At 45.7% G+C, this 13,334-nt stretch overlaps 1 protein-coding gene across 1 annotated transcript in view; it reads left to right on the forward strand.

The window, feature by feature from the left end:
* Positions 1 to 13,334, forward strand: part of LOC144480811 (uncharacterized) — a 992,083-nt gene that overhangs the window by 795,846 nt on the left and 182,903 nt on the right. The window lies entirely within an intron of this gene.

The raw sequence follows: 13,334 nt of genomic DNA on the forward strand, positions 1-13,334 counted from the left end.
TCTTGTCAGGTGAGTTTGCAGTCTGACTCCCCTTGGAGCGGGAGCGGGGAGGATATCCTTGAAGGAGTCCGTTGAGGAAACGGCAGAGTTTGGAGAAGTCCCTGACAAAGCGGTGATAGTAGCCACAAAATCCAAGGAAGAATCTGAGCTCTGTCACAGTTTGGGGTCTCGGCCAAGAGACAACAGCCTCTATCTTGGATGGGTCCGTCGCTATTCTGTCTTGCGACACTACATGTACGACGTAGGTGACAGAAGTCCTGCCAAACTGGCACTTGTCAAGCGACAGTTTCAGACCTTCTTCTTGTAGCCAGTCGAGCACTTTGATCAACCACTCCTCGTGTTCTTCGAGGGTTCGTCCAAACACAATGAGGTCATCCAGGTACACCAACACCTCCAGAAAGTTCATGTCGCTGACAGTACGTTCCCTGACTCTCTGAAAAGTGGCTGGTGCTCCTGAAATTCCCTGAGGCATGTGTTCGAACTGATAAAAGCCCAACAGGCAGAAAAAAGCGGTCTTCTCCTTGTCAGCCTCACTTATGGGTATTTGATAGTATCCGCTCCTCAGGTCGAGGACTGTGAACCATTTACTCGCAGACAAGCAGTGAAGAGCGTCTTCTATCCTTGGGATATTGTACTGGTCTGGTATTGTTCGAAGGTTAAGGGTTCGGTAGCTCACGCACATTCGTACCTTCCTGGACTTCTTGCATACGACTCCTATCGGCGATGCGTCGGGACTGCGCGATTCAGAGACGATGCCAAGGCTCCGTAGTTCCTGTAGGTGCTGGCGCACATCCTCGAAGTCAGCAGGCGACAAGCAACGTGACCTCTCTCGGAAGGGCCTTGCATCCTTCAGTCTTATTTCATGTGGTGCTTTTAGAACAACCTACATCCCACTCGTGCTGTGAGAAGACCTACTTCCTCTCCATCATTTTCTCACAGAGACGCCTTTTTGCCTCCTCTGGCATAGGAGACGCTCCGAAATCAAAAGATGAAGGAGTCAGTTCGATTGCAGCTTCATCTGCACACGGTGTCCTCGGCAGAGGAACAGGAGCTACTGGAAAAATGTGGGCGAGTGGCGTCCCACATTTCAAGGAGATTGCTCTGGATGACAGGTTCTTCACAGTCACAGTAATGCATCTGCTGGAAACAACTGATACAGGATGAACCTCAGGCCTCACCCACAACTCTTCAGAGGAAAAAGTGTCATTAGGCTGATCTGTCAGTGCTAGCTGGTCTGTGAAATCACCAGGAAACTTTGGGAGGCCAGTGATGATTGGCTTGTGCTGGGTCAACCACAGAGTACTATGCTTGTCTACCCCTTCTGTGGCTTCAGACTGGGTGAGTGTCTCATAGGTTTCTCGGAGGACGGGGTGTATGGTCAAAGTACCCAAGAAGCGTTCTCCTGCCTGTTCTTTACAGGACTCCACCAACTCTCTCACCAGCCGTGTATTTGTCCCCACTAGCATGGCAATGTTCTCATCTTCACAGGGTTAGGACATACTAAGGCGACAGTGTCAACTGCCTGCGGCACTCCGGTTACAGCAGCAGGGAACTCGAGTTGCATGGACAGGTAGCCATCATATGGGTATTGGTGAGAGCTTAAAACCCATATTTCCCGGTCTTCAAGTGGCTGGAGAGGTAAATGTTTCAGGTAGGTGTCATAGAAGTTGCGATACAAAATGGTTACTTAGGAGCCACTGTCAAGCAAAGCTCTTGCATCAACTCCTTCTATTTGCACAGGTACATCAGAGATGGACCCCACTAATCCTGCAGGTAACTGTTTTGAGCCTTGCTTTGCTGGGGATGGACATTGGGTGGAACGTATTTCACATGAAACAAAGCACCATTCCTTCACCTGGCTCCTGGGAAGGTTCCCTGCTGTCAGCTTGCTTTGATCAGTTTCTGATTCACTTTCCTCAGATCCTCGGGTGCTTTGCACTCTCTCCTTGTATGCCCGTCTTGCCCACACCTGTAGCAAAGAATTCCTGCCGGCAGTGGTTTGGATATTTTCACTCGGGGCGACGCGTCCCGAATAGTAGCTTCTGGCGCTTGCTGTACGGACCCAGTCCTTGCTGTCGTACTTTCAGATGTAGGGGTAACTGGAATGGCGCTCAACAGTCTGGCCACCTGAGAAGTCAGTTCCCTTATCACATTTCGTAGGCTGTTCAACTCAGACGTAACTGAGGACTGTGGTACAGTGGTGGTGGCTGCGGTAGCAGTAGCTTTCACCCCTTCTCTGGCGCTAATCCAATTTTCTTCCTCTCTTACCTCCCGCATCAGCTGGGAGAAGGAAGGGGGTTTGTCCAGGGTGTGGCTCATCCTTACACGCAGAGCAACCATGTCTCGAGTGAGTGCACCCTTGACTAGCTGTTCCATCCGAGCTCGATTCATGTCTGCAGCCGTAATTCCTCCCATAAGAAGAGCACGATGGAGACGTTTGTCAAGTCGATATAGAAAAGCAGAGTTTTTCTCCTTCATCCTGGTATGTGTGTCTGAACTTGGCCAAGATGTCGTCTCCACTCTTTGTGGTGCCGTAAGCTGTGTCCAGAGCAGATAAATAATCGATGGCCGTAGCAGTGGGAGTGCTAACTTTCAAAAATCGGACGATGTCAGCAGCAGGCCCTTTTAAACTCTCCACTCTCCGCTGTCTCTTGGCGGCGTCAGTGCATTGCCACTCACTGATCATCTGGGTAGCCTGCTCCATCCAGGCATCATATTCTTCTTCACCTGGGGGTACAGGTTTCAGTCCTAAAAACAGTCTCAGTTTTCTGTAGCTAGGCCCATCAGTAGACACTTGGTTGCACTTGTCCACTAGTTTGCCAATAGCAGTCACTAAATCCATGTTCACATCCACTTTGGGAGCTTGATTTTCTGATGCTATGGCCTGAAAATCCTCCATTGACTTGCCTTCCTGTTGCAGTAATGACAACAGCTTTGTATGGAAAGCGTCCTCTTCATCCTGTGTGTCCAAGCTTTCTAGCGTTTGCACAGCCCATGGCCCAGCTTCTCCTTCAATACCTACATCTGGAGATACAGTGTCTGGGGTTAAATCAATGCTAGTCTCCACTAGTATGAACAACTGTGTGCCAGTAGAATCCCCACGGCAACCACAAATCTTGGTGCGACCAAAGACTTTCACTGTGTCTAAGACTCCAGCAATGGTCTCCTCACTAGTATCTATTGGCACATTGCTCAATAATACGCCATGAGAAAGACTGATATTCTTTTGGCGGCTCCAGTCAGCAGCCTGAGAAAAATCCATTGTCTTAAGTGAGCTACGAACACTGAAAAAACCTTTTTTTTGCTGTTGTAATTACTGAGTCAACTGTTACTGACTGACGAAAAGAAGTAAGAAAAAAAATATTTGACCTGTCTGGTAAACAGGAAATATCTCAGCGGTGCCTCCAAAAATGTAACCCCCTGCTGACAACTATATGCTCTGACCAGCTGAGTTAAGTAAAGCTATACCTGGGATGTGTTTGATGTTATAAGGGTCGACTATGTAAATATTCAATTAACAGAATCCTGAGTTCTTAGCGGTTGGTGTTGAGCTAGGCTAAATTTCCTATTTACCAATAAATGTCAGTACAGGCGTGAATGAAAAGGATTAGTGTATGCAGTTGCAATCTAGAGTAATAACCTATTAATAATAGTGCGGTGCCTCCTAAACTGGTAAGTATGTAAACCTTATAATAAGAAAAGGTTCGGGACAACCATGCAAAAGGAATAACAAAAATAAATTTATTTTCTTGCATTGTTGCATCTCATAAAACAGGTAAAGAGTCCTGAACTAAAGATTTTTCAATTAAACAGTTTCAACCCTGAGAAATGGTCAAAATATTACCAAGCGCTTGGATTTATAAACGTTGGGGCCCATACGTTGGTGCACATATGAAGAAAACACGCCCTCAACAACACACTGCTGATACTGTTCAGTGTCTGATAGTATAGTCTCCAGTTACTCACGCAACCACGACACACACAGTCCAGAAGGGTCTGCGAGCGGGAAGATGATGCAGCAGGAAAACAAAATGCAGCAAGCTGTCCGTGTAGTGACGAAGGTCCAGTGCGCTGAAGTCTGTCCTCCTCGGCAGTGCTACTTACCAAGTTAGCTTCAGCTAATCCTCGTTCTCTCCTTCTTCTCAGTGAAAACTACGCCCGGCGTTTATAGCTGACTGTCCCTCACCGGCAGTTTCTGGCAGAAACGTCCACGCTTGAGAGTACAAGATGATGCGCTTTACACTTTTTCTCAACTGTAATGAAAATAACAAACAGGACTAAACCTTGCTGCCTTTCACTTCAAACTGGAAAAAAATGAGTTACTAAACTACGACAAACACGAGCTTTAACTGCACAGTCATATTTGTGCCCCACTGTGAAGTATGCTAGTCTACAAATATTATTTGCCTCGACGTTAAAACTGAGTTTTTACCGCATGGAAACAGCTCCTCTTCCCCACGGTGTGTCTCCCCACTGCAGCTTCCTCTGCCTCCCGCCATTTTTCCCTCCCCCGAAATAATCTGATTGGCTTAAAGTGCAGCTCTGTAGCAAACGGATTGGCTTAGCTTACATCACTCAAACAAACAGTATCTGTTCACGGTATTTGGCCCAGTAAACAGGATATTGAAACTCACAAGAAAACAAAGAACAATGGAAAATGTCTTTTTCATTAAATTTACCCATATTTCAAGAAGACATACTCTTTTCATTTTTCTTTCATTTATCCTTTTTTTCAGGCCCCTGCAATTTCATCCAGTAATACCGCAGTGTTCTGTCTGTTTCAGTGATTGTGATTGATGAACAGATATAAACAGGACATTTCTCCTGCTCTTCTTGGAAGCAATGGCCATGTGATGCATCACGTCCACCTGAGAGGGAAGACGGTGTCCTCGATTTAACTGGTCACTGAGAGGCTGGCAGCTCTGACGGTGCAGCATTTCCTGAGCACTGCACTGTCTCCTCGGTAAGATCCCGGAGTGTTGTTCCTGACGAACTTCCTGTGTCCTGTGGAACGGAAAGAATCTCTGACCCGACTGGGGACGGAATCCTCAAAATTCCAGGAGATCGCGACCGCTCACTAACCCAATCCGGAAAAAAAAATTGAAATAAAAACAATAAAATTAAAAATAAACTTCACGGTGCCCCGTAGAAACAGGAGGACAACGAATTTAGCTTCTCGAATCAAATTTCACTTGAAAAGAGCAACTCTTTTACTTTTATTCCGGCTTTTACAGATTCCATATGCCCCAAAACGCTTTCTAACTGCCGGAAGCTCATTCCCAGTGTAGTTACTGCTGTTATGTTAGAAACTTTATTAACGCAGAGAGCAGTGGGAATGTTTAATTATCTGTCAGAAAGGACTGTCATTCTGACCCTAGAGTAAAGGAATTTCCGGGTTACTTCGATCTTGTCACAAACAGTAACCAAATGGAGACCTCTTTCTCTTTCTCTCTCTCTCTGTCTCTCTCTCTCTCTTTATGCTACACTGAGGACCGACGTTGATTAGTAGCACTGTGCTGAACGTCTTATCCATACTACCCAGTGACATGGGAATACATTGATTGATAAAATTCAATCTGAAAGACTGCTGCGCCACTCTTCACATCTTCCCGACTTTTCCATTAGATTGGTCAATGATTTTGCCTGACAAAGTACCGCAGTAGTTTCCATTACCTCTGCAGTATTACCGATCGGGAAACGCGCCAACTCTTACCACCTGTCATGAGGTGGATTGGAAGAGTTTCCAAGCTGATCATCAACCTGTGAATCGGAAAAGGATCACACTTTCTGCAGACATAAGACCCTGAAGTGGGATTGGAACCCCAAGCTTCTGGTCCAGAAGACATGGTTCTGTGTCGATGCTTCGATAATTCACATAGACGCTCTTGTCCTGAATAAAATGTGGTTTGTCGTGGAGTCCCGACGCACAGATATTCCCCGTACTCCAGCCGTCACCTGTAACAGCGGTGAAGTGGCGGATCTAAAGTTTCGTTCACAGATGTCATGGAACGCCATCTACTGGAACCTTATACCATAAGACCATAAGACCGAGGAGCAGAATTAGGCCCATCGAGTCTGCTCCGCCATTCAATCATGGCGGATATTTTTCTCATCCCCATTCTCCTGCCTTTTCCGCATAACCCCTGATCCCCTTATTAATCAATAACCTATCTTTCTCTGCCTTTAAGACCTCAATGACGTGGCCTCCACAGCCTTCTGCGGCAAAGAGTTCCGCAGATTCACGACTATCTGGCTGAAGAAATTCCTCCTCATCTCTGTTTTAAAGGATCGTCCCTTTAGCCTGATGTGCTGCCCTCTGGTTCTAGGTTTTCCTACTACAGGAATCATCCTCTCCACGTCCACTCTACCCAGGCCTCGCAGAATCTTATAAGTTTCAATAAGATCCCCCCTCATTCTTCTGAACTCCAACGAGTACAGACTCAGAGTCCTCAACCGTTACTCATACGACAAGCTCTTCATTCCAGGGATCACTCTTGTGAACCTCCTCTGGACCCTTTCCAAGGCCAGCTCGTCCTGGATATAAATTGTCCCATTGGTTGGATATAAATTGTCCCATTGGTAAGACACAGCATGGGTCCATGAAGGGCAGGTCATGTTTGACTAATTTGGCGGAATACTTTGAGAACATTACATGCACAGTGGACAATGGGGAACCTGTGGATGTGGTGTATCTGGATTTTCAGAAGGCGTTTGACAAGGTGCCGCACCAATGACTGCTGCATAAGATCAAGGTGCAAGGTGTTACGGGCAATGTATTACCTTGGATAGAGGATTGGTTAATGAACAGAAAGCAAAGAGTGGGTGTAAATGGGTGTTTTTCTTTTTGGTGATCAGTGACTCGTGGTGTGCCTCAGGGATCAGTATTGGGAGAGCAATTGTTGACGATTTATATCGATGACTTGGAGTTGGGGACCAAGTGTAGTGTCAAAATTCGCAGATAATTTTAAGATGAGTGGCAGGGCAAAGTTGGCAAAGAACGCTGAAAACCTGCAAAGGGATATAGATAGTCTAAGTGAATGGGCGAGGGTCTGGCAGATGGAGTACAATGTTGGTAAATGTGAGGTGATCCATTTTGGTAGGAATAATAGCAAAATGGACTATTATTTAAATGGTAAAAAAATGCAGTATGCTGCTCTACAAAGGGACCTGGCTGTCCTTGTGCAGGAATCTCAAGGAGTTGGTTTGCAGGTGCAGTAGGTAATTAAGAAGGCAAATTGAATTCTGTCCTTCATTGCTAGAGGGATGGATTTAAAAAGAGCGAGGTTATGTTGCAGCTGTATTGGGTGCTGGTGAGGCCACATCTGGAGTAGTGTGTAGAGTTTTGGTCTCCGTACTTGTGAAAGGATATACTGGCACTGGAAGGGGGTGCAGATGAGATTCACTAGGTGGATCCCAGAGTTGAGAGGGTTGGCTTAAGAGGAGAGACTGATAGACTGGGGCTATACTCATTGGAATTCAGAAGAATGAGGGGAGATCTTTCAGAAACATATAAGATTAATAAGGGAATACATAAGATAGAAGCAGGGAAGTTGTTTCCACTGGCGTGTGAAACTAGAACTAGGGGGCATGGCCTCAAAATAAGGGGGAGCAGATTTAGGATTGAGTTGAGGAGGAACTTCTTCACACAAAGGGTTGTGAATCTGTGGAACTCAATGAAAAAGAACCTGCATTAGATGCAAGGGTCCACCCTGATACAAATCAGTTCTTAAGTAGTTCCTCTCTATTTCTAGACTCAGAAATGTCTGCAATAAAATGAAAGCCCAATACTGATGCCGCTGGAAATCTGAATTAAAAAGAGCTAATATTGGAAATATTCAGCAGGTAAGGCAGTAGCTGGGGTGAGAAAGACAGAATGAATGATCCAGGGTGAACTATGTGGAATAAAAATGGTGCCAAATGTAATGTAACCTCAGAAATAGGAGAAGTGGATTAGAACACAGGAAAAATAATTCCTGACTATTAAAGATATTGCGGGAAGCTGGTAAGCCAGCAGCGCATCGTTACAAGTGGGAACCTTCTTTCGACACATTTGGCAGAACTAATAATGAAATACTGAACACAGGTGAAATACACCCATTATTAGAGACAGAGGAAGTTAGACAATGACAGAGAGGTGATCAGGGAAAGCAGAGGTGAAACAGAGCAATGAATGCACATGGAGTCAGATCCACAGTAAAGGAGTCAGACCAGCCCTAAAGACATGGAACCTCTCACAGATAACAAAGCTCAGCACTAACAACTCTCAATTGTAGATGAATGGTCAGAAACACTCATCTATGAAACAATTTCACTGTTTAAAATTTAAACTCTTCTGTTGGGACCTGCAGCTGGAAAGATATCAGAAACACTGGAGTCAGAGAAAAGTCTCCCAGTTGAGGAAATACCTGGGGAGTGGGGGTGATGTCACTGTGGAATTGTGGGTATGTGATGAGATCACAAGGAGGTACACAGAACATCTGGGTCTGTGCAAACCAGTGATCACCACACATTATGGAGGATGTGAGACTCCTTGAGAGGGTGCAGAGGAGATTGACCAGAATGGTTCCAGGGATGAGGGATTATGGTTACAATGTTAGGCTGGAGAAACTGGCGTTATTCTCCTTGGAGCAAAGGAGATTGAGGGGAGATTTGACAGAGGTGTACAAATTTATGACAGGTATAGATAACGTAGATAAGGTTTAACTATTCCCATTATCCGATTACAGGACACAGATTGAGGATTTTGAAAATGATCTACCAAGGGGATATGAGGAAGAAATTTTCCACAGTGAGTGGTAATGACCTGGAACCCGATACTTCCACTCAAAGACCGATAACATCCAGATGCTGTAATCAAATGGTGCTATCAGATATTGATGTCTTTTCGACAAATCCTCTTCTAATATACTGTAAACGAAGTTTACAAATCCCAGCACTGACAGTGCAGAAATGCAATTCAGAAGAGACAAACGTTTTTCTTGGTTTTAGTTTGCTGTATGCAAATTCTCCCCTTCTAATGCCTTGTAAAAGGAGTTTCCAAAATCCATCACTGTCAGTCCGGGATGGAAATTCACCATCTTCTCTTCAAATTCACCATATTCTCTTCTGCTGACAGGGAGCACTGCCCACATGCCCTTCTGCACTTTGCCCAGTGAAAGATGGTGGTCAATAACCTGGGTCTGTGACCAGGACACGCTTCACATCTCATGCCTTGTTCACTGCTAAGGTGGGACTGGTAGCAGACCTGCAGATCTTTAGACAAATGGGGAAGGACATCCCATGAGACAGTGGGATCTGGAGAGCAGGATTTAACATAAGAACTAGGAGCAGGAGTAGGCCATCTGGCCCCTCGAACATGCTCTGCCATTCAATAAGATCATGGCTGAGCTTTTCATGGACTCAACTCCACTTACTCGCCTGCCCACCATGAGCCTTGCTTGCTTTACTGTTCAAAAATTTATCTATCCTTGTCTTAAAAACATTCACTGAGGTAGTCTCAACTGCTTCACTGGGCAGGGAATTACGCAGATTCACAACCCTTCGTGTGAAGAAGTTCCTCCTCAACTCAATCCTAAATCTGCTCCCCCTTATTTTGAGGCTATGCCCCCCCCTAGTTCTAGTTTCATCTGTCAGTGGAAACAACTTCGCTGCTTCTATGTTATCTATTCCCTTCATAATTTTATATGTTTCTATAAGATCTCCCCTCATTCTTCTGAATTCCAATGAGTATAGCCCCAGTCTACTCAGTCTCTCCTCATAAGCCAATCCTCTCAACTCTGGAATCAACCAAGTGAACCTCCTCTGTACCCCCTCCAGTGCCAGTATATCCTTTCTCAAGTAAGGAGACCAAAACTGTACACAGTACTCCAGGTGTGGCCTCACCAGCACCTTATACAGCTGCAACATAACCTCGCTGTTTTTAAACTCCATCCCTCTCACAATGAAGGACAAAATTCCATTTGCCGCCTTAATTACCTGCTGCACCTGCAAACCAACTTTTTGTGATTAATGCACAAGGACATCCAGGTCCCTCTGCACAGCAGCATGCTGCAATTCTTTACCATTTAAATAATAGTCCATTTTGCTGCTATTCCTACCAAAATGGATGACCTCACAATTACCAACATTGTACTCCACCTGCCAGACCCTTGCTCATTCACTTAGACTAGCTATATCCCTTTGCAGACTTTCAGTGTCCTTTGCACACTTTGCTCTGCCACCCATCTTAATGTCATCTGTGAATTTTGACACACTATACTTGGTCCCCAACTTCAAATCATCTATGTAAATTGGAAACAATTGCGGTCCCAACACTGATCCCTGAAGCACACCACTAGTCACTGATCACCAACCAGAATAACACCCATTTACCCCCACCCTTTGCTTTCTCTTAGTTAACCAATCCTCTATCCATGCTAATACATTACCTGTAACACTGTGCACCTTTATCTTATGTAGCAGTCTTTGGTGCAGCACCTTGTCAAATGCTTTCTGAAAATCCAGATACACCACATCCACAGGTTCCCCATGTCCACTGTGCATGTAATGTTCTCAAAGAATTCCACCAAATTAGTCAAACACGACCTGCCCTTCATGAACCCATGCTGCATCTTATCGATGGTACAATTTATATCCAGATGTCTCACTATTTCTTCCTTGATGATAGATTCAAGCATTTTCCCTACTACAGAAGTTAAGTTAACTGGCCTATAGTTACCTGCCTTTTGTCTACCTGCTTTTTTAAACAGTAGCGTCACATTTGCTGTTTTCCAATCTGCGGGAACCACCCCAGAGTCCAGCAAATTTTGGTAAATTACCACTAGTGCATTTGCCATATCTTTTAGTCATTTATTTCCCTTTCTTTCCTTTTCTGCCACCAGAGCGCCTCATCTTTCCTTTTCTGCCACCAGAGCGCCTCATCGATAAGACACTGGGACTCAGAGGGTTGATGCAGTTTGGTGGACAAGTTGTCTCCATTCTGAACAATGGGGAACAAGCTCCTCCCACTCATTGACAACTTTGCCCCCTACAAAGATGGCAGCCATGCATAAGCCCTGTTGCACACTATCCCCGTTGCACATTGGCCCCAATAAAGATGGCCGCTAACCCGGACCGATCACTCGGAGCTGGAGACCCACTTAGTGCAGCTGGAAGACCCTGGAAGCTCTTTTTCGGGGATTACACAACATGTTTAGGAAACATCTCCGCCCGGTAGCTGGATCCATCGCTCCCTCCCATCCACTATTTTCTGCTAGCGATTGTGGATCAAAATAACAATCACCTCTCCAACCGCCATTCACCACACTGCGCATGCTTCACTCCCAGCCCAGCCCCGCCCCTCATTCACTCCCATTGGTTGGAGGACCAGCCGCTCCCGCTCGGTCCTCCAGTCCCGCCCCTCTGCCTCTATTGGTCCAGAGCTGCCGTCAATCAGCCGGGCATTGTGACGGTTCAGATTGAGGGAGGGGCCACAGACTCAGGCTGACTTGAAGATTATTGATGTGGAGATGCCGGCGTTGGACTGGGGTAAACACAGTCAGAAGTTTAACAACGATGTGGAGATGCCGGCGTTGGACTGGGGTAAACACAGTAAGAAGTTTAACAACACCAGGTTAAAGTCCAACAGGTTTATTTGGTAGCAAAAGCCACACAAGCTTTCGAGGCTCTGAGCCCCTTCTTCAGGTGAGTGGGAATTCTGTTCACAAACAGAACTTATAAAGACACAGACTCAATTTACATGAATAATGGTTGGAATGCGAATACTTACAACTAATCCAGTCTTTAAGAAACAAAACAATGGGAGTGGAGAGAGCATCAAGACAGGCTAAAAAGATGTGTATTGTCTCCAGACAAGACAGCCAGTGAAACTCTGCAGGTCCACGCAACTGTGGGAGTTACAAATAGTGTGACATAAACCCAATATCCCGGTTGAGGCCGTCCTTGTGTGTGCGGAACTTGGCTATCAGTTTCTGCTCAGCGACTCTGCGCTGTCGTGTGTCGCGAAGGTCACGGGCATTCGGCCTCTGATATTCGGGTAAGCGTTCTCCAAGGCGGCCTTCGCGACACACGACAGCGCAGAGTCGCTGAGCAGAAACTGATAGCCAAGTTCCGCACACACAAGGACGGCCTCAACCGGGATATTGGGTTTATGTCACACTATTTGTAACTCCCACAGTTGCGTGGACCTGCAGAGTTTCACTGGCTGTCTTGTCTGGAGACAATACACATCTTTTTAGCCTGTCTTGATGCTCTCTCCACTCCCATTGTTTTGTTTCTTAAAGACTGGATTAGTTGTAAGTATTCGCATTCCAACCATTATTCATGTAAATTGAGTCTGTGTCTTTATAAGTTCTGTTTGTGAACAGAATTCCCACTCACCTGAAGAAGGGGCTCAGAGCCTCGAAAGCTTGTGTGGCTTTTGCTACCAAATAAACCTGTTGGACTTTAACCTGGTGTTGTTAAACTTCTTATTGAAGATTATTGGCAGCATTTTCTGTTTGGGAATTAGAGCTGGGGATGGATGGTCAGTTCCCCTCTGTCCGGGTCATTACAGTAAGAAGTCTAACAACACTAGGTTAAAGTCCAACAGGTTTATTTGGTAGCAAAAGCCACTAGCTTTCGGAACCGGCTGTTCCTTCATCAGGTGGGTTTCCCCAGGACACTCATTATCACTGCAACTTTATTGGAGAAAGTCCCCGCTTCAATCCCCACTGCAAACTTTGTGTTTAAAATTGTTACTGAGGAAGAATTAATAGAGAGTTTCATGTTGAACAGGGTGACAGTTACTGTTGCCTTATTCTTTAAAAACTCCTTTACCTTTAAACAGGTAATGGTAAGTGACAGAAAACTGATCCACAGTGACCCAAAAACTAGACCTGGGTTTGATTCCCGGCTTGGGTCATTGTGTGGAGTTTGCATGTTCTGCCCATGTTTAAATGGGTTTCCTCCGGGTGCTCCAGTTTCCTCCCACAGTCCAAAAGAGGTGCTGGTTAGGTTCATTGGGCATGCTAAATTGCCCCTCAGTGTCACAGGATGCATAGATTAGAGGGATTAGTGGGGTAGGTATGTGGGGTTACGCGGACAGAGCCTGGGTGGGATTGTTGTCGGTGTAGACTCGATGGGCCAAATGGCCTCCTTCTGCACTGCAGGGATTCTATGATTCCAGATACTGCAGAAACTGCAAATCCAACTTCAAAACAGAGTGAATCTCTTCCCAAACTCAAAGCAGGTGAATAGCCTCTCCCCAGTGTGAACTTACTGGTGCACAGTGAGTTGAGATGATCTCCTGAACCCAGTCTCACAGGAAAAGCAACTGAATGGTCTCATCAGTGTGA

Source organism: Mustelus asterias, chromosome 30 (assembly GCF_964213995.1).
Source record: "Mustelus asterias chromosome 30, sMusAst1.hap1.1, whole genome shotgun sequence".
In the NCBI taxonomy this organism is placed as follows: domain Eukaryota; kingdom Metazoa; phylum Chordata; class Chondrichthyes; order Carcharhiniformes; family Triakidae; genus Mustelus; species Mustelus asterias.